Source organism: Typopeltis vanoorti, chromosome 17 (genome assembly GCF_054136105.1).
Source record: "Typopeltis vanoorti isolate ZY-2024b chromosome 17, IOZ_Tvanoo_1.0, whole genome shotgun sequence".
Lineage (NCBI taxonomy): Eukaryota > Metazoa > Arthropoda > Arachnida > Uropygi > Thelyphonidae > Typopeltis > Typopeltis vanoorti.
Window position 1 is genome coordinate 92,391,694 of NC_143565.1, and position 8,336 is coordinate 92,400,029.

Genomic DNA, 8,336 nt, shown 5'->3' on the forward strand with positions numbered 1-8,336 from the left:
AAAAATGTATAAAATTGTGATTTGCATTATTTTTTTCGGAATAAATATGTTTACTGAATTAACAGTTTATGGCTGTTAATTAGTGCACTTCTAGTTTGAGATATAAGGTTTGTTACTCTCTTGTACATTTCGTAGCAGCAAAAGAAATTTTAACTTAAAATATCGTTTTAAGTTATCTTACATTCATGAATAAAGATCAGTAAAATGGAAAACAAATATACATAGTACTGCATTGCAAATAGGAGATGTTATTATTTGAATATGTCTTGAAAATAGCTTTAGCGTAAGCAAACAAAACTTCGTGATGTTATTCGAGATTATTAGGAAAAGAGCTCGCGATTAAAATACTTGAGGCGAAGTCAGCTGATTCGGTGACACACACACACACACACACACACACACACACACACACACACACACACACACACACACACACACACACACACACACACACACACACACACACACACACACACACACACAAAGTTGTGAGGTTGTTCATATGAAATGTTTATTGTTTACTTAGGTGTAAAGTAAAGGAAAAATAGATGAAAACAAAAATAGAATTGCTTATGAAGTGTGAATAGCGTAGCAAGGCCTTAAGCGCCCTGTGTAAATTCGTATCTAAACGCTTTTTGAAGATGAATTTAACCCTTCAGTCGTGTCCGACTAGGGATCAGCATATAGCTGAGGCATCAGGCCTATGGCTGGGTCTTAAGTATTCATGGCTGTAAATCGATGTGTGTTCATGGGTAGATTTGCCGGTTCTAGCGGACGAAAATCCCTAGTATCGGGTTGAAAAAATCCCCTGCCTCTCTCTATGAGACCAACTAACTCACCTTTAGTCGACAGAGAGCAGATAAAAGTTCCTCACATCATGGACGGTAATCGAACCCAGGTCTTTCCGACCAAAGGGCTTCGTCTATACCGACTAAGCTACGGAGGCTCTAAGTACTTTTTTTTATACAGTTTCGATAATTGGTAAAATATCCTGGCACCCTTGGCAACTTCACCTCAGTGAGGTATAATTGCATTTATGAAGTTTGGTAGCAAAAGTAGCAGTTTTACTCTCAAATTACCCAGCTGCGATTAGGGAATCACCGTGGAGTTAATAAAAAGTTAAATATTTTAAATATCTATAATTAAACCCGCTCGCATAAATATGAATAGAAACTCAGGGTTTTTTGTTTTTGTTGTTGTTGTTGTTGTTCTGCAATACCGACAAATCGGCCATTGAACACACTTAATTAACACGCAGATATTTTATTAGTGGAGGTAGATGGTGTAGTGCAGACAGCAGATTATGTGGTGTGTAGATGGTAGATTAAATAGCGTACACGGTGAGTTGTGTAGCGTGAAGTGCCGTCTCGCGATGAGTCTTTAACTCCCCAAAGGTATCATGTAATAATAATAATAATAATAAATTCTATTTGTTGCCAGGATCTTTCTCGCAATCTGATTTTTTAGTATTCGCAGTTTATCTTTAGGATCAAATATGAAGCTAGAGCATTACGTATGCCGATCGAGCAGGAAATTTGCCGATACTTAGAAATCAAGGACGCAAAATTTATACTAAAATACATTTTGGAAAAATATATAATAATAATAATAAAGTAATCTTTTGTTTTTATGCATTAATGTATTGTTTTTGAAGAAATGATCTCTAAATACAAATTAAAAACTGAGAAAACCATTCTTCATTTGAAGAGAACTCGTATTATTTTACCCAGGCGTAAAAATATTAAAGTTATGATAAGAAATTTGATACATATATTAATTCGATGGTTTTGTATTTATTGGTACTTTGCAAGTGAAAGAAATAGCCTTCTAATCGCCATATTGCTGGAAATTATAAAAAAGAAAAAAAAAGTCTATGGGAAAAAAAAGTATAGATTTCTTAAATCCATAAAGATTTCAGCTATCATAATCATAACAGTGATAACTAATATATAATCATCAAGATATCATTAGTATTAGTATAATTATTAGTGTGTGTAAACAATTAATTATATATTTAATTTTGTAGCTGCCCGACATTAAAACAAAAACAAACCCAAACTAACAAGTAGATGTTATGATGGTTTAAAATAAGCGCAAAAATTTCTTATTTCAGTAATTTCCTCGTCAAAATATGAGGGCGCGGGAAAAACTGGAAATCGTCTGCTTTTTTTCAGTGATGCTCTCATTGGCGTATTTACTTCCGGGTAGGTGCTTTCGTATCTTATATCCAGGATGCCTGTGTCATAGAATTTCCTGTGAAACCGTCATCTGCAATTTATGTGCGTGTATGCCCATGCATGCGTATCTAAGTAGAGTTGCAGTACACATTTTTCACATAACAATAATGGCATTCTGAATACAAAAAGTTATTAAAAATGAAGATATACTTAAAACAACTACTCTGGATGATAGAGTGTAAAGTATTTTCTTTTCCATTTTTTCTTTTTTATTTTTTTTAAATATTATTGGAAATGAACAAGCTTGGTTTTCGTCCAACATGTAATTCATCCCTTGTTTCTATAGTAACTAGCACCTGTCTCTAATTTTGGCATTTAACGCTTCTAGTGAAGTCAATTTTAATACGTATACTTTTATTCTTTACGTAACGATGCAGAAAAAAAAAATTCAGTGTTTCTAAACATTATCAGTTTCTTTAAATTCATTATATCATAGCTTAATACATGTTATCATCAGATGAAGCATCTAATAAATGAATATTGGGTGAAATTTTTGCGTACAATTAAACATAAGAACTCTTAGTTGACCTGTTATTAAATCGATTCCACTCGTGTACTGAATAACGGTCGCGCATGCGCACAAAACTATCTGAGGTTATTTTAACCCAGTGTTTCCCAACGTGGGGCGTACTCCCCAAAGGGGGACAATTTGAATATTTTAGGAGGCAATTAGAAAATGACGTTGCATTCATTACCGATATACTCAAAAAACTCACCATTGTGGGCGATAAATTGTCGATGTTGCAACCCTGACTTTCCGAGAAAAAAAGCTGCCATCACTAGTACAGCAGTCAACATAAATACAGTATCAAGAAGGACGCTCAGAAAAGCAAAATATACTTTTTCAGAACTTGGCTGACTATTATGCTAGAGGGGAAGGGCATCAAAATGTTTGAGGCGTTGAGGTGAAGTATGATCCAAAAAAACCTTGGGAAACACTGTTTTAACCAGTGTTCCTCAGAATTCTAGGTAACTTGTATTAGATGTAGTTTTTTTAAAAACCTTTCAGTGAATGGGGGAATATTTTTATTGCATCACCTTCAATTTAATGAAATAAATGCGATTTTATTCTTACTGAATTTTATTTCCGTATTTTTTTTTATGATTTTATAAAATCAAGTAATATGATGTATCTATATTAATAAAATAAATGTTTCTGGGTTTCGGCTAGTTATTAAATAAGATAAGAATTAAAAATGCAATATTGCATTATATATATTATCTTATTCTTATGGCATTATCTGCAAATTTTCACTTACAAATGTCTTTTCAAACATGACTACACATACGCAACTATCCACCAACTACAAGCCACGTCATCGGTCGTTCACTAGTTGAATTTTTTTCTGTTAACTGCATGTTCTCTGGCCGATTTGACTGTATGCGGGATGAAAAACCCGAGCTTCCGGGAGAAAAGGCCCTGCAAACTTCGTATGAGATCAGCTAACTTATATTATTATTATTAACTATATGTCTAATACTACTGTCATTAATTCTGAGATATACGAGCGATATTCTGCGCGTTTCTTATTTTCAGAAAATTCGGTTAATGTTAAATTTGTGTTCATTATAAACTGAAAATTGGAATTTCTGAAATAAACTTCTAAGCAGTAGTTTTATCTCAAAACAAACTAATTCTCATTCATGCATTACTTCCGCGATATCAAATTCATAAAATGATTAGTGCTTTTATTTTTGCCACAGCACGAAAAATAATGGAAGTCGATTTAGATTTTATTAACGCAAGAAATTTAAGTCCATATTGCGTCTAGAACAGAAGTATTTTAATAATCATGCTGTTAAACTGATGTGGAATACACAAGCTTAGCGAATTTACGTACCAGGTGTGAATTTGAATATTTTGGACTGTTGTTTGTTTATAAAATAAGATATTATTCAGTTTGGAGTTGAAATTTGGCAGCGAGCTGAGCATGCCGTTTTTATGTTTGTTGAAAATGATTATAGTTTTCAGTTCGACAAGCAGTCTTTTTTTAGAATAAAAAAAAATCGCGATGGTGTTATCAAATCGCGAAGGATATTTGATGGTGTTATCAAATATCCTTCGATATTCTGTAAAAAGAAAAGGGGAAAAAAAAACATACTATTCCAGCGCAGAAACTTGATTTATGTTTATTTTAATAGTATGTTTTTTTTTATTATTAATTAAGAGGAAATCACAAAAGTCACGCTTTACAACGTTGTGCTTCTTAATAATGCAAGCTATAATGCAATACACAAGATTCTGCACCATGGAGCTTCTGTTCATGCGGCATCTGGTGGTCATTCTGTAACTTACTTAAAAAAAAAAACATCAAATAACAAATTGTTCGGGTTTGTGTGACGTTTATATCTGAAATAATTTTTAATAACATTACGTCTTCCTTTTGAGCTTCTCAAGTTTTAAGAACTCATGCTGTAGATAATATTCGAAACTTAATCGCGATTTATAAACATAAACAACATACTTTGTATCTTGGCATTTCATGCTTCTTTTAGAGTATGTATGATAAAAAAAAAAAAAAAAAAAACATGCACTTTTAAAAGAAATCAAATACGGATGAAAGGAAATACTGATTAAAGAAATCCAATTTAAAAAAATTCAGTAATATAAACGAACACTATCGATGATTCATATTTAATAACTTTGTATTCGCATATTGAAATCCAAGCTGCTTTTCAAAGCCGAATAGTTTTAATAACGTTCGCTAAAAAACAGGAACTATTTAATATGGAATATTAATAATGCTAAAAAAAATTGTAACAAGTGCTCTTTGTTATATGTATTGTATATATGTATATTGTAGGTTAATATAATGGCTATGAAGTATAGAGTGTAATATCGAAGATTATCTGCGTTGTAATGAAAAATGTAAAGCATCTTATTTGTGGACAAATAACATTGTAACTTTTAATGAAAATATGTTGTACTCAAGAAAATGTAATAAAATATATTTTCTTTTAGCATTTATAACAATCCTTTGTGAATATTACACAGCTTACATTGCTTAATTATCTTTCCGTAAACCAAATTCATGAATCTTTCAAATCAAGAAATCTTTTGGTTTATATAACGTCATTTGCTCCATAAATTTGGTTTCACAAGTTTTTCTAAGTACGCATGTTATGGCCTGAGCGATCTAGAGGAATAAACTTGTATCCATAGCCGGATATAAGTTTCCTCTCCTGTAAAATTTCCTTTCCTCAGCCATACAGCACTTCATGTCCTTTGGTAGAACGGTGGTGCCAAATGGGATAATCCCCATAGACTCATCTTTCCCATGGCTAAATTAATAACTCCACTCTCTTGGCGTCATTTAGACATTGCAATAATGCTTGCTGGAATGGACTTCGACTTTCTAGTGCCGATCTAAAATGATTTGCTGCAACTTCTGTGAATCTCTGCTCCCATCCCGTTCTAGTTCATATGGTAGCATAAATAATATCACCTAAAGAGAAAGCAGTGTACTCCCAATTACTGCATTGATTATCTAAACAATTTGCCTTCCACCAAGAACTATGTATTACATTCCTTCTTTGAACGTTTTGAGAAATTATGGTTTTGATAATACCCTCCCCAATTTTCTCAGTTCTATTCAAATTTCTCTATCTCCTCCATCTGTTCTGTTTCTTGTTCGGCCATGCTTTCCACCGATTTACAAGTGTGAAGTTCTTAGCGCTCTGATTTTTATGGAAAACAGTGCTTTTAAAAATAGTTGATCCACAACCGAAAATATTAAGTTCAAGTTAAGATTGAAACATAAGAATCTCAGTCCACCAATCTCAGACTTCAATCTTACAAACTCAGCTACGATGTAACAAATGATTATTATGAAGCGTTACCCGACATTTTTTTTTTGGTGTTTTTTTTCCCCTTTCAGTCGTTTCCGACCCTAGATGACTTTGTAAGCATTGCCCTGGTGATATTTTTACAGGGTCGTTCACCATTGCTTTTCCCCAATTCCCCAATTTTATCGGCATATAGCTGGAATGTATTCATGACTGGAATCCATGCGTGTTCACAGGGCCGGTTTGCCTGTTCTGGGGGACGAAAAACCCTAGTTTCCAGGTGAAAAAAACTCCCAACTTCTATATGAGACCGGCTAACTTATCTTTCGTCGAAAGATCTTTCCGACCAAAGGGCTTCGTCTATATTGACTGAGCAACGGAGGCTCGTTTTTATGTTTAGATATACATTAATTTGTAATCGAAGTATGTATTGAATATAAATCACGAATTTATTATTTATAGCCTTGCATGAAGTTTAAAATCTGTAGTCAAATTTTAAGCAGTTGCAATTTATATATGATTGTTCTTAAAAGCATTCATAATTATGAATAAAACCGATAACACCACCCTCTATCTATCCAGTTAAGCAGAAAAATTTTAAGACAACTTAAAGCTGGAGAAGAGTCGCTTCTATCTCACCCCCCACTCAGAAAAATGTCCAACCCTCTCCTATCATATTCAATGAATAAGATTTTTATTATAAAAATTTGTTTCGGAAAATTATTTAGTTTTTCAAGGGGTGCCTATTGCTTTCATCGCGCTAGACTGCCCGAAAGAAGACCGTTGTGAGTTCGATTCCAGTAGCCAACACGAGGAACATTTTCCTAAGCCTTTCCTCGGCCAGATCGCGAACTAGTGAATAATTAGCAATGGGGAGTAGGGTGATTCCTTTCTAGAAGCTCGGTTTTACAAACAAATGGACCATAAAATTAATTCTATTACAGACAATAATACAAGTGTTTGATTTTAGGGTGACGAGATGGCGGCAGCTGTCAGTCGAACTCTTTATTTCCTGAAAAACAACCTTCTATCTATGAATGTTGAAGGATGGAGGCTTTCAAACTTAAGGCCAGAACGTAGCCGGTTTTTCGACGTCAACAACAAACTCCCACGTGAAAAAAAAAAAAAAAAAAAAAAAAAAAAAAAAAAAATCCTCCTGATACGTTGGTTTGAGTGATTTGAATTTATGGTTAAAAGTAGCTACTTCTATGAGACAAGTGCATTATGTTTGCTAATTTCACGGAAAAACTCGAATTAACAGGATAAAAAAACTCTACTTCCATATGAGATTGGCTAACTCACTTCCATTGCAACGCCCTCCTGTTGTGATGCAAGTGAATTCCTTGTAATGCCGTAATCTCATCTCAAAAGTGAGAAATGCACACATGAAATTGAGTGGCATGGATGCTTCAAGACCTAAAGAAGGATTTCCTAGCTTGTCTATTCAGTCTACAGTAACGATATATCTGGTGCTAACGATATATCACCAAGAGTCGTTTTTGACTCTTGGTGATCCTGTGAACAAAGATTCTTCATCCCACTCAGCCTCTTGTCCTTTCTTTCAGTAATTGTAAGTTCTTTTATGTTGTCCATCCAACTGTTTTGTGGTCTTCCTCTTTTTCTCATTCCCTCCATCTTCCTTAGCATAACTGCCTTTTCCAATGTCCAATGATTCATCAGCTAGCATAATGTGACCAAAGTACATCAACTTCTGTTTAGCGATAATCGCATCCAAGGAGCATTCCCTCTTTATGTTCTCTAAAATCTTTTTGGTCATTCTTGCAGTCCAAAAGATTCTTAATAGTCTCCTCCACATCCATAACTCAGATGAATCAATTCGCTTTCTATCTTCTTAATAATCCAGCTTTCACATCCATACATCACTACTGGAAATACCATTGCTTTGACAATTCTAACTTTCGTGCCTTTACTCACACCTCTATCTTTCATTATTTTTGTCAGGTTTAACATCGCTTTTCTCCCATCCCTATCCCTCTTTTAATTTCATCTTCACATTTACCATCATTTCTGATTCTGGACCCCAGAATCATAACTTTCAACGATTTCAATTTTATCTCCATCTATTATAAATTCGTTTATTCGTTTAAATTGCCAGAAGCCACCACTTTTGTTTTGCTGATGTTTAAATTAAGCCCGGCTTTGTTACCGTCAGTCTTAACCAATACAATCAACCACTCTCGATCTTCCTTAGTTTCTACTAAGAGGGCTGTATCATCTGCACATCTTAGATTATTATTTTCTTGCTACCAATCTTAATTCCAGCTGGATCTTTGTCTAAATCAGCTATTCTCA